The sequence below is a fragment of the Acanthochromis polyacanthus genome, chromosome 13 (assembly GCF_021347895.1).
Source record: "Acanthochromis polyacanthus isolate Apoly-LR-REF ecotype Palm Island chromosome 13, KAUST_Apoly_ChrSc, whole genome shotgun sequence".
Classification (NCBI taxonomy): Eukaryota; Metazoa; Chordata; class Actinopteri; family Pomacentridae; genus Acanthochromis; species Acanthochromis polyacanthus.
In genome coordinates, this window is record NC_067125.1 from 25,735,146 (window position 1) to 25,751,048 (window position 15,903).

At 39.6% G+C, this 15,903-nt stretch overlaps 1 protein-coding gene across 1 annotated transcript in view; it reads right to left on the reverse strand.

Annotated features, from left to right (window-relative positions):
• Positions 1-15,415, reverse strand: part of gpr4 (G protein-coupled receptor 4) — a 54,298-nt gene extending 38,883 nt beyond the window's left edge. The window contains exon 1 of the mRNA XM_022194160.2: positions 15,230-15,415. The gene's annotated coding sequence lies outside the window, so the exon portion shown is untranslated. The remainder of the gene's footprint in view (positions 1-15,229) is intronic.
• Between the last annotated feature and the right edge of the window lie 488 nt (positions 15,416-15,903).

Below are 15,903 nucleotides of genomic sequence, written 5' to 3' on the forward strand. Positions count from 1 at the left end.
TAGTTTGTCACAAAATGCGATTTCATCTTCCTCTGAGCCACAAGGACAGATAAACGCATTGTGTTTAGAGGCGTCCTCTGATGAAAATCAAGTGTTAAACCACATAGTGTCATACAGAACAAACATAAGAAATCACTATTACCAACTTACAGGGTGGGGAGCTCTGTGTTCCTCTTCTTTACAGTTGGTGTCTGGCTCAAACATGTATAGCTGAGTTACTCCAATATTGCCATTGTGACATTAACAGTATCTGAGCTTGAGATTTAGGTGAGCTGATGTGCTCCAGTTGCAGTAAGCTGGGAGGAATGCATAGAGAAAGAGATAAATACTTCCTGGATCTACACATTCTAGAAGAAGCAACCGCATCAAGTTACAACTAAGCCATTTTGAGGTAGGAAGGGATTATTTTCATGGAAAAAAATTCTAAATATGTAACTTTGATACACAGAGATGAGTTTTTAGAGCTTAAATCGACAACTTGATATTGGCTGTAATGTTATCTAAGTTGAATTTGGGACTGGTTTTCCCTCAGAGCTGCTACAGTTCAGCCATACTGTCAGAATGTCTGTTGTGAACATCGCTCATGCGGTCAGTCCACAGTACCACTGTTAGGTTAACCTCTTAAGCCCTGGCCATATTGTCAGAAAAAAACGTCGGGATTTCTTCGGCCCACCTGTGGGCCGACCGGGCTTAAGAGGTTAAGGTCTGGGCTCTGGAACTTTCTTTGTTTCAGGCCATTTAGGATGTTTAGGGTCATTATTTAGGGGGCATTATGACTTGGTCTGGGCAGCTCATTTTTACTGAGGGGAAAAAGAACTCCATTTATGAAGGTATCTTACTGTATAATGTTAGGAAGACTACTTCCGTTTCCACCGTTTCATTTAGCAGACACTTTTACCCAAAGCGATGTACATCTGAGAGTAGACACAACACAAGCAAGGATCGAGTCAGGAGAAAACAACCTGCTCAGTAGAAGTTGGGTAGTACAAATGCCTCCACAACCATACTACACCTTTGGGATGGTGCTTTCATGTTGATATGCAGCGCCATTTTAATGCCATGCATGTATGTTCTTCCCAAACAGTTTAACTGTACAGTTTCTTCAGTTCACATTTGGTGTTTTTGGCAAAATTCTGGTTCACAGCAAAGCCTATTTATAGAGAGTAGAAGCTTTACCCTTGGTATCCTGCCATGGACACCATGTTCCACAAAACCCTGTGTCTCGATTTGTGTGGTAAACTCCTGTTGTGTGAGATGTTAACCAGCTCCAGTGAGTCCTTTAAGCCTTTGGCGTTAGCATTCTGCATTGTGCTTTTGGAGTCGTCCTGGCTGGGCGCCCAATTGAAGGCAGAGTAGAACTAAATCATTTCCATTTATACTTTCTCCAACAGTGGACTGACAAATATCTAAACTCTTTGAGATGACTTTGTAAATATTTCCAGCATTATGCAAATAAACAGTTCTGAGATCTTTTTCTTGCAAGGCTTGGATCAGCAGAGGCTTCTTGTAAATAGGAAACTCCTGTGTTAGAGTGTTTTTAGAGGTCTAAATAGCTCAAACCCACATCTGTGGTGTTACTGCATTGTTTGGAATTCACGTTTAGAGTCCAGGGGTTCACATAGATTTTCAAGCCTACATCTGTGAATGATCCAATGTAATTTCAAGTGTTATTAGTTAAACTGACTGTTTGGAATTGTAACTTAGATCAAGATTTTGCCCTGTTTTATGACAAATTCATACATTAATAAAATTAATTCCAAGAGGTTTGTTTCCTTTTTGTTGCCACTATACATTTATGTCCAGCGAATACAGTATGATGCAAGTTGTTTGCAACTTATTTATGCAGCTGGTCACTGAGACAAAAATTGAGGCAAGAAAAATAAATCTTACACCAGTAAGAGGAAAACCAACTCTTGTCTCTGTGGATTAGAAATCTGAAAAGCTTCTTAAAACTACAATGCATCTTAGTATGATTTAATACACTCAACAAAAACATAAACACAACATTTTGTTTTTGCTCCCATTTTTTATGAGATGAACTCAAAGATCTAAAACTTTTTCCACATACACAATCTCACCATTTCTCTTAAATAATGTTCACAAATCTGTCTAAATCTGTGATAGTGAGCACTTCTCCTTTGCTGAGATAATCCATCCCACCTCACAGGTGTGCCATATCAAGATGCTGATTAGACACCATGATATCGGAGTAAAAGACTGGTTTTGCAGACTGAAAACATTTACTGTGAAGCATTGGCAGCAGCAAATGTCCTGCTTGCATTAGCAGTAACTTAAAACTGGAAGGTTGTGAAGAGATCAAACTGTGAACAGTGAGCCTGTCATCGGTGGGATAAAATTACACTGAATCACCTGTATGCATCATTTCCCTGTGAAATTCGTGTGCACAGGAAGGCAGTCTGACTGTATCACAGAGACGGTGAACTCTGTTACTATACAGACTAATACATAGAAAGTTAATCACATGTAAGCACATTACATGGCTGTTCTAGATAAAATACAAACAGATATCGAATTAGGACCTGATTTAATGGGCATTGTAAGGATTATTTCAGGTGGTCTTGCTTTATAACATGAATATGAGAGTGCTGAAAAACGTTATTGTCTGAAAATGTAGCTTATTTCAGTTTTACACATATGTAATGCACATCCCTGAATCACATAGCAAATGCAGGGCCAGAGAAGGTTTCACTGAGGTGGGTTATGCTGACAATGCTGCTATATACAGCACTTTCATATAAGAGTACACTGAAATAAAAATAATTCAGACACAGTGCAGGGTTTCATGCCCTTCACAGAAGTCCTACAACATAATAAATCCTGGAAAACTTCGCGTAAACATTTTCTGTGAGGTTTTAAAGCTCAAAATGGTTCCAATGCGACAAAATTTCCAAGTTTCAATCCTCCTCCAGAAGTCTACTGTTGCGATTCAACACAATAACAGTATGCAAAGTCTGTGCTTTGCTGTGTGAGTTTTAATAATTTTATTATCTGACTACTGTATATCATAAGTGGTCTAACTGTAGATTATCTGTTTTATTTTTATTCTGTATCTACAAACTGTGATGATAGATACTGGTTACAATCTCATTTGTCAGCCAGTATCATTAAAGTTTCATCTGATTATCATCAATATTCTATTATTAAATCAGTCAGTAGCAGATGAGAGACAGTGGGAGGAGAGAGGAAAGTAGAGGAGAGATGCAAAGCGACTGAGAGACAAAGATATCCGCTCCTTTCTTCTCCTTTCCCTGAGCTCACATTTTGATTTTATGACTTTATCAGATCAGCGGTTTCAGATTTCACACAGATTCACTTTCAGCATCGTTAACCTCTTTCTAAATGAATCCTCCAGATTTTATCACCTAAAATTGTAATGATAAATAGCAAATATGCAGGATTTGTCAGTGCAGCAATGCAAGTCAGAGAAGAATGAAGAAAGGGAGAATAAAGAAAAGAAACAGACTGAAAATGGAAAGATTTGAACTTTGATTCGTCGATAAGAGTGGCAACAAGAAGAAAATTATTGATCAGCGGGGAGCAAACAGAGGTGGGTGCCTGAGCTGGGAAGCGAGAGATGAGAGAAGTGGGAAGAGATGGAGATTATGTGAGAGATGGAAACGGGGTTGAGTTAAGTGGATAGAGTGAAAAAGAGGGTAACTTAATCCTGGCAAAAGAGAGAGATAGAGCAGAGAGGTAAAGAGATGAAGATGGAAGAGAAGACGAGGTGGAAGGAGGAGGAGAAGAGTTAAAAGAGAAAGTCTTCGATCGTGAAAAAGATAAAGGAGAGATAGAAAAATAAAGGAGGGAAGAGGACAGAGAGATAGAGATTTAATGGGAAAGAAAGAAGAGGACAAACAGAGGGAGAGTTAGAGAGTTAGATGGGTATCGATCATCTGAAACTGCTCTAATGCTGGCCACAGGTGCTGCTGTCTCCACACTGGAGACATCCGAGTGTGTGTGTGTGTGTCTGTGTGTCTGTGTGTCTGTGTGTAACAGGGCTGACAGTGTTTACAGACAGACAGCAGTGATCTCATGACGCTCTGGGTGCATTTAACCGTGGCGTCAGACACACATGCACGGACTCGAACGCGCCTCCTATCTGTGTTTCCCTCCCTTTTTTCTGTCTCTTTCTTTTGTTTAAATCTCCCTCTCGGTGCGCAGGCTGTCGGCCAGATCATTTCATCGACACAGAGGTGGACTCGCACTGCAATGTTCTTAAAAGGAATTAAAGTTTGCCGAAATGCACCAACAAACCCGATCTTTCACTGCATGACAACAAATCTGGAATGTCCTCACTAAGTGGGGACGGAAAACAACTCTGTTCAAACAGCATGGGGGCCTGCACTAGTGGTGGCCTCTTGTTGAAGGGACTGGTAAACAGTGAAGTCTGAACCAGGAAGTCCAGTTTGAGGAACAAGTTTGAGCATTTAAAGGTTTATCATATGGAAAAATAGGGCTGATTTTTTATCTCTGGAAAGTTATCAAAACTTGCAGCAGCCTTGAGGTAAACAACAGAAATAGTCTGTTCACGCTACAGCCATTAGTAATGTGTGCTTTTATGTATCTGATCATCATCATCTTGCATGTGATCTAATGAATCTGGTTCATCCTTTTTGCTCGATGACACTGTGTTGCTTCACCAGACCTTTCACGCCAGCAGTTCTGAGTAAACAGTAGAAATAGTCTATTCACATTACATCCATCAGGATTGTTCTTGCACATATCTGATTGGCCAAAACATCCCCCTGCTGGTGCAAAAGTTGAATTTAGTTTATCTTTTTTGCTCGATGACATTGCATTACATTGCCAGACCTTCCATTAGATAAACATTAAAAATAGTCTGTTCACATCATATCCTTCAGAAATGTGCGCTTGCACATATCTGATTGGCTAAAACATACCCCTGCTGGTGCAAAAGCTGAATTTCGCTCATCTTCTTTGGTCAATATTACTGCATTGTTTCACCAGACCCATCTACACTGTCACTTCTACTGTACAGAAACTGGGGTGTGAAAAATTCAGCATAGAAATCCATGCTTTCTGTAACAATTCCGATCTTCTGTGAACTTTTGCATGCACATCAGAATTTGCAACTACCTATAAAGTCTACGCTGCAAACATGTCTGAAAATGCACTAGAAAAAAAAATGTTGCTTAGAACAAATGCTAATCAGAAGAGATTTTCCATCATCCACACCTGCAGTAGCTGTTGCAGGAGGTTTTATTTGTGCGTGCTTTCAATTGACGCTGCCCAAACACAGTGGAAAGCTCCGAATTTCCTAGAAATCCTGTGCATTGCCTATCAGCTGTGTCCAGCAGCACACATCAGGAATAATCACAGTTCAGTGTGTAACTAACTGCTACATTAACTATATACAACTGCTGCAAAGTGCAAAGTCACAGCTCTGTGTATTTTTCTGTATGTGTTTGATAGGAGGGACAATGTGACCATCTGTGTAGCAGACCAATGTATACCTATTGTACAATGAATAGCTAGTTGCTTTCAAAGTCCATATTGGTAACACAGAAGACATTAATTGGCCTTAAACTCGCTAGATTGGCAAATATATCCTCATTCCCTGTGTTTTGTCACTGGAAACCTGAGCTTTACCAAAATAGTTTTTCAGATATGCCAAATCTTAGTATGTTTTTTTTAAATATACACAAAAAAACAAGGTTAATTTGGAATGTGAAAAGCTGTAGCAATTCACTTCTCAATAGGTTTTAAACTGCAATGTTTAAAATTAAAAACTATTTCTCTGGCAAACTATTTCTTCCGATTACTGAAAAAAACTGCAAAAACAGCTCCTTAAAGTCACTGAAAGCACACGTCTTGAGTCCAAAAAGTATTTGTCAGAACATCAAAGATCTGAATCATTCTGCCATATGTCTTAAATAAGATTTAACACAGAATAAGTTTCTGCAATTGTGAACTTCTGTGACATTTTCACACAACTTGATACTCACATTAATTTTTGTCTTAAGCAGCTAATGATCTAATGATGCTAATTCAAGAGGTAATAATCCCTCCCCCTTTGATTCATAATAAGAAAATAATTGGCTGCTTCTAATTCATTGCAGTCAGTTAATGATGAGAGGGAACAGTAGAATGGCAGTAATGTCAGGCCACTTAACTGTGAAACTGGTTTCCAAGAATAGAACAGCAGAATACGGCATGAGGGCAGTGCTTTAGAAAAAAAAGTGCAGAGTTTAATAGCTGAGCAGAATAACTGATACTGAACCGGTTTTCCTGATCTACTGAGAAAGTAACAGGTTTTCGGAGAACACAAATAATTGTCTTATTACCATGACAACCAACAAAGCATAGCTTGACAGGAGGCGTTGCTGCCGATGCAAATGAGCTCTTGACTCTGGGAAAACAAAAGCAGTGACCCGTAATAAAACACGCCGGTTCAAAAACAGCAGACCTCCAGTTAAACACGGTGCTGAACTGTTCTCAGTGGGCGGATGTGTGGGTGTGACTCAAACCGCTGCCACCTTCGCTCGCCTCTGACTCATTCCTCTCATTAAGAAAGCATATTTGTGACGCCTCACATCTCCAGAACAATTATCCAATTAGGCGAGCTGCAGGCTGACATTTCTCACCCTAGATCTGTTTGTCCATCCATCATGCACAGTTAGTTAAAGATCCACTAGCATTACCGTGTGATTTCTAATGTTTTCTTTTGATACAACCAGAATAATTAGGTGCTAAATGTAAAGCGTCGACCAAACTGCACAAGTTTTCTATGAAATGCAAATCATGCACCTCTAATATGTCCATTTATGGTTCATTTTTTGTAGCTTTTTGTCCTTTTTCAGCTCAACTTTATGGATTTGTGAATTTTGGACACATGTGACAGACAAACACACAATTCCAAATAAATGTTATTGATGCTTTGTGTCTAGTAATTGCATAAATAGTTTGTTTTTGCAACTGCGAACACACACAGATCATTAATTAAGCTTTGTTTATTTCCCTGCTCCATTATAGTCAATTACTGATTAACACAGCTTTAGATTGAGTTGTTTTGTGTCACTGGGAATCCAGAAAATAGGACCAAAGTGCAGACACAAATGGCAGGCAGGTTGTGGCAAAAAAATGAATTTTAATCAAGCTAAAGATACTTAACAAAAGATGGGGAACAAACACAAGATATCTGGAGAACTTAGGGAAAACAAGAAGTTTCAACACAGAAAAAAACTAGTCCAGTGAAACTGGAATCAGGAAAAAGGTGAGTTAAGTTGAGGGAAGGAAAAACAGTACAGAAACTAAGGGCCTTTTCCAAACCGCCCCCTACACACTATCCCTACACACTACCCCTCTGTTTGCGCGTTCCCACGGAGGGTCCTCCATATTAAGGGCCGTCCCAAACCGCGTAGTGCGGAGGGAGAGTGGACTGTTCAGCCCTTAAATAGCGAGTCTGCATCGATGCTCACTCTCGACAACTTTATCAGGAAGTGCAACGTCGAAATGGAGGAGGAAACAACATATTGATGTGAGTTCCACATGCGTCCATTATTTCTCCCACGCCTTTTTCACACTGGCAGAACATCACAAAAACAGTGGTGAAAAAAGATAAAACAAAAGAAACAAATCTTCTTCTCTGCTGATGTTTGATTTAATTGTGCACCCCCTGACACCTTAAAATGTGAACACAACTGACAGAATTCATTTATTCATTCATTTGTTGGATTTGAAATGCCAGATAATAGGATTGGAAAACATGTGGGATGACTTCAAATTATTTGAAGCAGAATGTAGCCCTGCTGAAGGGCAACAGACTGTCGGGTGAGTCTGAAATCTCTCTTCAGGCAGGCTTCTGGATTGCTGTACAGCCGCAGGAGAGGCACAGCTGGATGAAGCTGTACATACAGCATGGTGCCTTCCTGGGAAGAGAAAAGACTATTGTTTTGTCTGGATATAGAAATATCAGTTTGATCAGTAACTCCATCTTCTCACATTTTGTCATCATCATGTAAATGACTTACAGTAAACGTGAGCACAGGTTGTCATGATCAGTTGCAATCGTGGTAGACAGTTTATGCATCACGATAATTAGCTGACATGATGATAATTTGGTGATGCAGCCTATGTGCATATTTCATGTGATATTTCAGGATTTTGTGTAACTGACGGGAGTCGTATTTTACAGTTATGTAAAATGTGTTCCCTCACGGAGTTTTGTAGCATCACATTATGTCACTTTTACGAAATACACAGATGACACTGCAATGCAACATTTACCTCTTGCTGATGCAGCAGTGCTAACAAACGAAGACGCTTTCGTCTTCTGGAAGCAGCAGCGATCCTTGTTAGTTACAACCTGTGCCACAGCGCTACAGCCATGCACAGTAGGCGTCTTTGTGTTACCATGGCGACGATGTCTTCCGTTTTCCGGTGAGGCGACAGGGCGTCCCATTCCTGACGATCGTATTTATACCCTCCCCCTTCAATTGAAGTGCCCTCCACAGCTGTGAGTGTGACTTCTTTTGGAGTAACACTCGGTAGTGGAGGGGGAGTGTGTAGGGTGCAGTTTGGAAAAGGTCCTAAATCTACAAACCAGAAATGGATGAGTAGAATCAAGCAGGTGAACATGAGGAAGGCAAACCCAGACAACAAAATAAGACTGGAGACTAAACAGGAGGTTAGTGAACAGAACGAACTGACAAAACACAGGGGAAGACTATTTATCACAAAAAAAGACAAGACACAGGTAAAACTAATGAAGGCAGTTAAAGAGGAGGGTAATGAAGACAAAGGGAGGAAGTAAAGCAACTAGAGACACGCAAGAATGGGGATCTTTACAAAATAAAGCAGGAAGTAGCTACACAAAACTCAAGACCAGGACAGTTTTGTGTCAATTTACTGTGGCTGAAATCTAATGCCACGGCTAAACACGAGGATTCAACAGTAACAGGGTTTTTCTCACATCTCATTAATCTAATTACGAATCCATGTTTTGTATCTGGTATGTAATTTACATATGCAACAGCTGTTTTATGATGTTTCCAGTTGACAAAGTGGGTCATTTTATGAATTTCGCCCGATCATGTTCCAGTACTTTAGCATTATTTTGTATTAATTAGGAAGCCATTGACTGCTGTGACTCCTAATTTCTAAGATAAAGAGTTTAGCTACAACAAAAGCAGCACCCAAACTGCACCTTCATGCCAAGATATGATTCAAGTAGATAAAGGAAAAACTCGCTAACCCTGTTTACAGAATTGGGGAGGGGTCCACATGACAGCGGTGTTATGTTACAGTATAATGTGGTAATGTAGTGCAGTGGGTGTCGATCCTTCGGTCAGGCTAGCAGTTACTGTCGTTCTCTGCGCTGTAGCCGTTAATCACAGTGATTACTTAACCACACAGGCTCTTAAGTGCTGCTTATCAGAAGCCCTCTGGAGAGCAATTACACCATCACTGCTATCTCTTTCACATTCACCCTCCTCTGAAGCTCTTTTTTTGTCCCGCTGTCCTCATCCCTGCATCCATCATCCCTTTCTTCTCCTGTTCCCTCCGCTGCCCGACTTTACTCTCACCTCTTTTACCACCGTCCTTTAAAATTTCACAGTCTCCTGTCTAATTGTCCTTTTCTCTTCTTGTATTATCTCCTATCCTTGAATCACCTTTTCTAATCCAGATCCGACATCAGATTGTGACGTATCTCATAAAGTTCACCGTGCTAGTGGTACTACTTGAAAAGTCACTATTTACACTCAGAAGCCACTTTATTAGGTACACCTGTTCAATTGTTTGGCAACAGAGATAAAATAGTCAGCCAATATGTTGCTAAGGAATGCAGAATACCATCATACCATCCCTGATGGCACAACACATCCAACCTTGAAGAGGATGGGCTACAGCAGCAGAAGACCACACTGGGTGCTACTCCTGTCATCTAGGAACAGGAAACTGAGGCTACAATTCACATAGACTCACCAAAACTGGACAATATAAGTTTGAAAAAATGTTGCTTGGTCTGATGAGTCTCCATTTCAGCAGAATTTGGTGTAAACAACATAAAGCATGGATTCATCCTGCCTTGTATCAACGGTTCTGGCTGGTGGTGGTGTAATCGTGAGAGGGATATTTTCTTGGCACACTTTGGGCCCCTTAGTACCAATTATATAAACTCTACAGTCTACCCGAGTGTTGTTTCTAACCATGTCCATCCCTTTATGACCACAGTGGACCATCTTCTGATGCTACTTCCAGCAGGATAATGCTCCGTGTCACAAAGCTCAAATCATCTCAAACTGGTTTCTTGAACATGACAATGAGTTCTCTGTACTCCAACGGCCTCCACAGTCACCAGATCTCAATCCAATAGAACCTTTGGGACGTGGTGGAACAGGAGATTGGCATCATGGATGTTTAGCCGACAAATCTGCAGCAACTGAGGGATGCTATCATGTCAATATGGAGCAAAATCTCTGAGAAACATTTCCAACACCTAATAATTAGGGCAGTTCTGAGGGCAAAAGGGGACTGGACCTTTCAATTACAAGCTTTACCTAATAAAAGCGGCCAGCAAGTGTGTATGCATCTAATAGACCAAAAGACCTGCTGCCAACTATTAAAAAACTGGAGCATGAACCAAGTTTTTTGTGCTTTTCCCCCCATAAACGGACACATTTGTGCACTGCTCATTGTGTGTTTGTCTCACAAACTTCACCCAAGGGCAAACACACTGTTTCAAAGGTTGCACCACTTTCCGACTTCTGAGGAAGACAGGGAGGAAGGAGGCAGATCTAAGGTGGTGTGGATGTATGTGTGTGTGATTGGTTGAAGAGTGGAAAAAGGAACTGGCAGGTAAAGCAAACCTGGGCTTCTTAGCTAACCACAGTCCATCCTCCTGCCTCCAAGGTCGGAGCTAAAACTGCACAGATTATCTTTCCAACAAGGTCAGAAATAGTTCAATAAGCGACGGAGGAGGAGGAGGGCATCGAGGAAGGGGAGAAGGTGGTTCACTTGCAGCGTTATAAATGATGCAATGATGCAAACAGTACAGAAAGAGAGCCATAGATTCTGCCATTCCCAGATTGTGTTTTCCATTCATTGCTTCTTAATATATTTTAAGTGATTCAGTAGAAGTTCAAAGCTGAAAACAAGCAACAGAAAACAAGATGAAATAAAAGAGAGAGTGGGACCAGCTGTCTCTATCCATCTTCACAGTGGGTGTAAACAGAGTAGGGAGGCGTTCACAAAGACTCCAAGAAGAAAAGGAGATTCTATTGATTTTAATATTACAACTGTCGGAGCAGAAAGGAGGAATTCTGTAGGAGGAACAGAGGATTCATTGTGTCGGCTTTTTAGTCAGAAGAACCATTAAGGTCAGTTGAAACGTTTCCCCGACGCTCAGTGAAGCACAAAGCCTTCCTGGAGATTACTGTCTCGTTCTGCCTGCAGCCGCTGTTTTGCTCGATGCGTCGGTCATTGCTTACGCGAGCTGTGACGTCCACACCAATCCATAACAGTTGGTGCTAGAGTCGTGTTTTACTCGCTGCAGCCTTTTTCTAAATGATAGGTGTCGCTGCACAACCTACGCCTCTGAAACTGCAGCAGGAGAGGACATTCGAACACGACGCCGGTTTTTCCACAGCTTTCTGCACAATGTTGCATCTTTTCCAACTGTTTTAGCAATTTCATGGCCTGAGTTCTGCACCATATGGGAATCCCACAGCGACGGATCATAGAGACGCCTGCAGAGACAGACCTGCTCACAAAATTGCGCTGGCAGCTTGTCCGTTTTGCATTTGCTAGCTGTGTTTAATTAACATTTAGAGTCATACTACCGGATAAAACATCACCCAGACACACTGAGCAGCAGCAGTGATGACACTTCAATGAAACTGTTGTACATGTATGTCAATTTGTGTTCATAAAGCTTTTTTTTTAACCCTAAAAATGCTGACATCTGTCAGAGATGCTCTTAAGCATTCCCAATATTTCTTTCAGAAGAAACTACTGCCTGACATTTATTCTTAAGAGCATGAGAAGCATCTTCCATAAGAGGACATGCATACCAGGAAAACATGAGGTCACAATCTGATTTGGTTAAATCCCATGCGTCCTCCTTAAAGCTGTCTGTTTTCACATCTGTGCTGCATTTTCTTCAAACATTCTTAGTATACTGATAGTAAATAATCCTTTAAATGTGTAAATTCCTGTCCAGGCAATAATCGAAGGCGAAACTATTGTACATAGCCATGAACTCTTGATTGGCTTGAAAACATGCAGCGTCTTTACTGTATGTGTACAGAAAACCACATTCATGCTATATTTAACCCCTATCTGACGACAAGCAAGTAGCACAAACACATTCACACAAAATGGTAGCCCACCAAATTACAACCTACTAGTTTCTCTTTTTGTTGTCATTTTGCATCTTTTTCTGGTAATTTTGTGTCTTTTTGTATTGATTTAGCCTGCTTTGTTGGGATTTTACATCTACTTTGTGGTTATTTTGTGTGTATTTTGTTGATTTTTCCAGATTTCTTGTGGGCATTTAGCCTCTTTTTTGTTGTCATTTTACATCTTTCTGTGGTACTTTTGTGTCCTTTTGCAATGATTTAGCCTGTTGTGTTAGATTATACATCTTTTTGTGGTAATTTTACATCTTTTGTGGTAATTTTGTGTCCTTTTGCAATGATTTAGCCTGCTGTGTTGGGATTATACATCTTTTTGTGGTAATTTTACATCTTTTTGTGGTACTTTTGTGTCGTTTTGCAATGATTTAGCCTGTTGTGTTGGGATCATACATCTTTTTGTGGTAATTTTACATCTTTTGTAGTAATTTTGTGGGTATTTTGATTATTTTTCCAGATTTTTGTGGTCATTTAGCCTCTTTTTGTGGTAATTTTGTGTCTTTTTGTTGATTTCGCCTGTTTTGTTGTGATTTTACATCTTATTGTGGTAGTTTTGTGTCTTTTTGTTGTGATTTAGCATATTGCAAGTAGAAAAAAAACACATGAACATACACACAAAATGGCAGACCACCAAATTGCAGCCTACTATTTGCTCAGGTTGTTGTCATTTCACATCTTTTTCTGATAATTTTGTGTCTTTTTGCAATGATATAGCCTACTGTGTTGGTATTGTACATGTTTTTGTGGTAATTTTACATCTTTTGTGGTAATTTTGTGAGTATTTTTGATTATTTTTCCTGATTTTTTATGGTCATTTTGCCTCTTTTCGTTGTCATTTTGCATCTGTTTGTGGTAACGTTACATCCTTTTGTGTTGATTTAGCCAGTTTTGTTGTGATTGTACATCTTGTTGGGGTAATTTTGTGTCTTTTTGTTGTGATTTTGCACATTGCAAGTAGAAAAACACATTCACACACACACACAAAACATGGTAGACCACCAAATTATAACCTACTATTTGCTCAGGTAGACAAAACATCTTCTGTTCTGTTTGGTTTTGAGAAATCAGATTGACGTGCTGAGATTTGAAATTGGCAGAAGCAGAGATTTAAGATCCACAGACTATTTGTCAGAACGACAAAATGGCAAATTTCAACTAAACGTAGGCGGCAAATGAGCTACAAGTCTAACTGGCCCAGTGAAGTTCATAGACTAAAAGCAGAATCTTTTCAACTACACTTTAAAGACACTCTTCGTAGCTTTGCACCTGCTTCTGCTGCATCTGAATAAAAACACAGCACAGAGCAACATGCAGCTCAAAAGATTCAGTGACACAAGCGGCTGATTTAATTGTTCAGTCTCATGATTTATTAATTGTCTGCAGCCAATACCCCTGGAGCTGAGACACAAGTGCCTGCTATACTGTAATATCGATGCTTGCCAGCTCAACCCATTTGCAGTTTGACTTGGTTTTGCAACAAGCTAACGGGAGTAAAAGAAAAACTAAGTAAAAAATAAACTAGGCTGCTGAGAAGCGAGTGGAAGTGATGTCAGATGGAGTTCAAAGTGAGGAGAAAGAGCAGAGGAGATGTTTGTGTACAGCGTGTTCTGACTTATTTTTATTTTTTTCATTCTTTGATCTCTAAAACCCACTCTGACAGTTTATTATGTACAGTAAGAGCATTAGACTCACTTACTGTGGCGCGTTTAATCCACAGCCCAAACACTGAGGCTGAGTGTCACTGCGTGTTATGGGATGTGAATACGCTGACATACTGACCTAATGATCTAACCGTCAGGAAAAATCCAAACTACTGCACCATAGATAGATAGATTTTATACTGTATTTCCATGTTTAAATACTGTTTTTATTGTACATATCAGCAACTTTGCACCTTTATTGTAATTATCAGCACTTTTTTACAACTTATTTCTTCAAAAAGCAAGTTGATTGCACATTTTTAGCGCACTGGTTTTCTCATTTTCCTTAATTATACTACTTGATACCTTGAATTTTTCCCTACATGTTTAGATACAGTAGATAGATAGTGTATTTACACTTTTTAATACTGTTTTTTATTGAATATGCCAGCAATTTTGCACCTTTATTGTAAGTATCATCAATTTTTGCAACTTATTTCTTCAAAAAGCACCGTTTACCCATTCTTTTGCACACTGGTTTCCTTATTTTTCTTAATTATACAACTGGATACCTTGAATTTTCCTATGGCGATGAATTAACTTATCCAGATAGATAGATGGATAGATAGATTTTTATAGCGTACTTTGACTTTTTAATACAGTTTTTATTGTAGATATCAGCAAATTCTGCAACCTATTTCTTCACAAAAAACACACACGCACACACAATTTGCCCATTCTCTTGCACACTGGTTTCCTTATTTTTCATAATTATGCAACTGGATACCTTGAATTTTTCTGAGGTGATGAATAAAGTAGATAGTCCGGCAGATAGATAGATTTTTATAGTGCATTTAGACTTTTTAATACTATTTTATTGTATATTCCAGCAAGCATTTTTGCAAGTCATTTCTTCAAAAAGAGAGTCAATTGCTAACGTTGTTATCACACAGGTTTTCTCACTTTTCTTAATTATGCACTTGGATACCTCGAGTTTTTCGGAGGTGATAAGTACGATAGATAGATAGATAGATAGATAGATAGATAGATAGATAGATAGATAGATAGATAGATAGATAGATAGATAGATAGATAGATACAGCCAGCAGATCTACATTCTGGTTTTCTGCAGCAGCAGGTGACAGTTTCTCTCTCAGTTAAAGCAAACTGTAGTAAAAGACGCAGTTTACTCACATTCAGGTTCCTGGATTCTTGTGTTCACTTCCCAGCTTTATGCGTATCCAGTGCAAAAAAAAGAAAAAAAAAAAAAAGAAGTAAATTTCATTCAACCTCCGCGAAAAAACGAGCGAAAGAGAAAGAAAGAGTCGGAGCGTAAAACAGTGTGAGCAGAGCGACAACAGCCGGCAGACTGAGGGAGAGAGAGAGAGAGAGAGAGAGAGAGAGAGAGAGAGAGAGAGAGGCGTGATTAGACCACTGTTAGTCGCTCTCTCTTTGTGTGCGTGTGTGTGTGTGTGTGTGTGTGTGTATGTGTGTGTGTTGGTTCCTCAGATTTGAACATCTAAAACCCTCTAGTGCGTGCTGTGATGGTGTTCAGGGTCTGTCTGCAGATGTGTGTTCATTCATGCGTGTTTGTGTGTGATAATTCTGCATCTTATTGTGGTGACTTTGCATGTTGTTATTGTGACTTTGCATCTTTTTGTGGTTATTTAGCTTTACTTTGTAATTTTGCATTTATTGTGGCCTCCTTGTTGTGACTTTGCATCTGTTTGTGGTGAATTTGCCTGTTGTTGTGATTTCACATCTATTCTTTTGATTCTAGCGTTTTTTTTTTCTGTTTTTTTTATTTAATTTAATTTAACCCTTATTTAATCAGATTGGTTAATTGAGGCCAGTTCTCATTTACAATT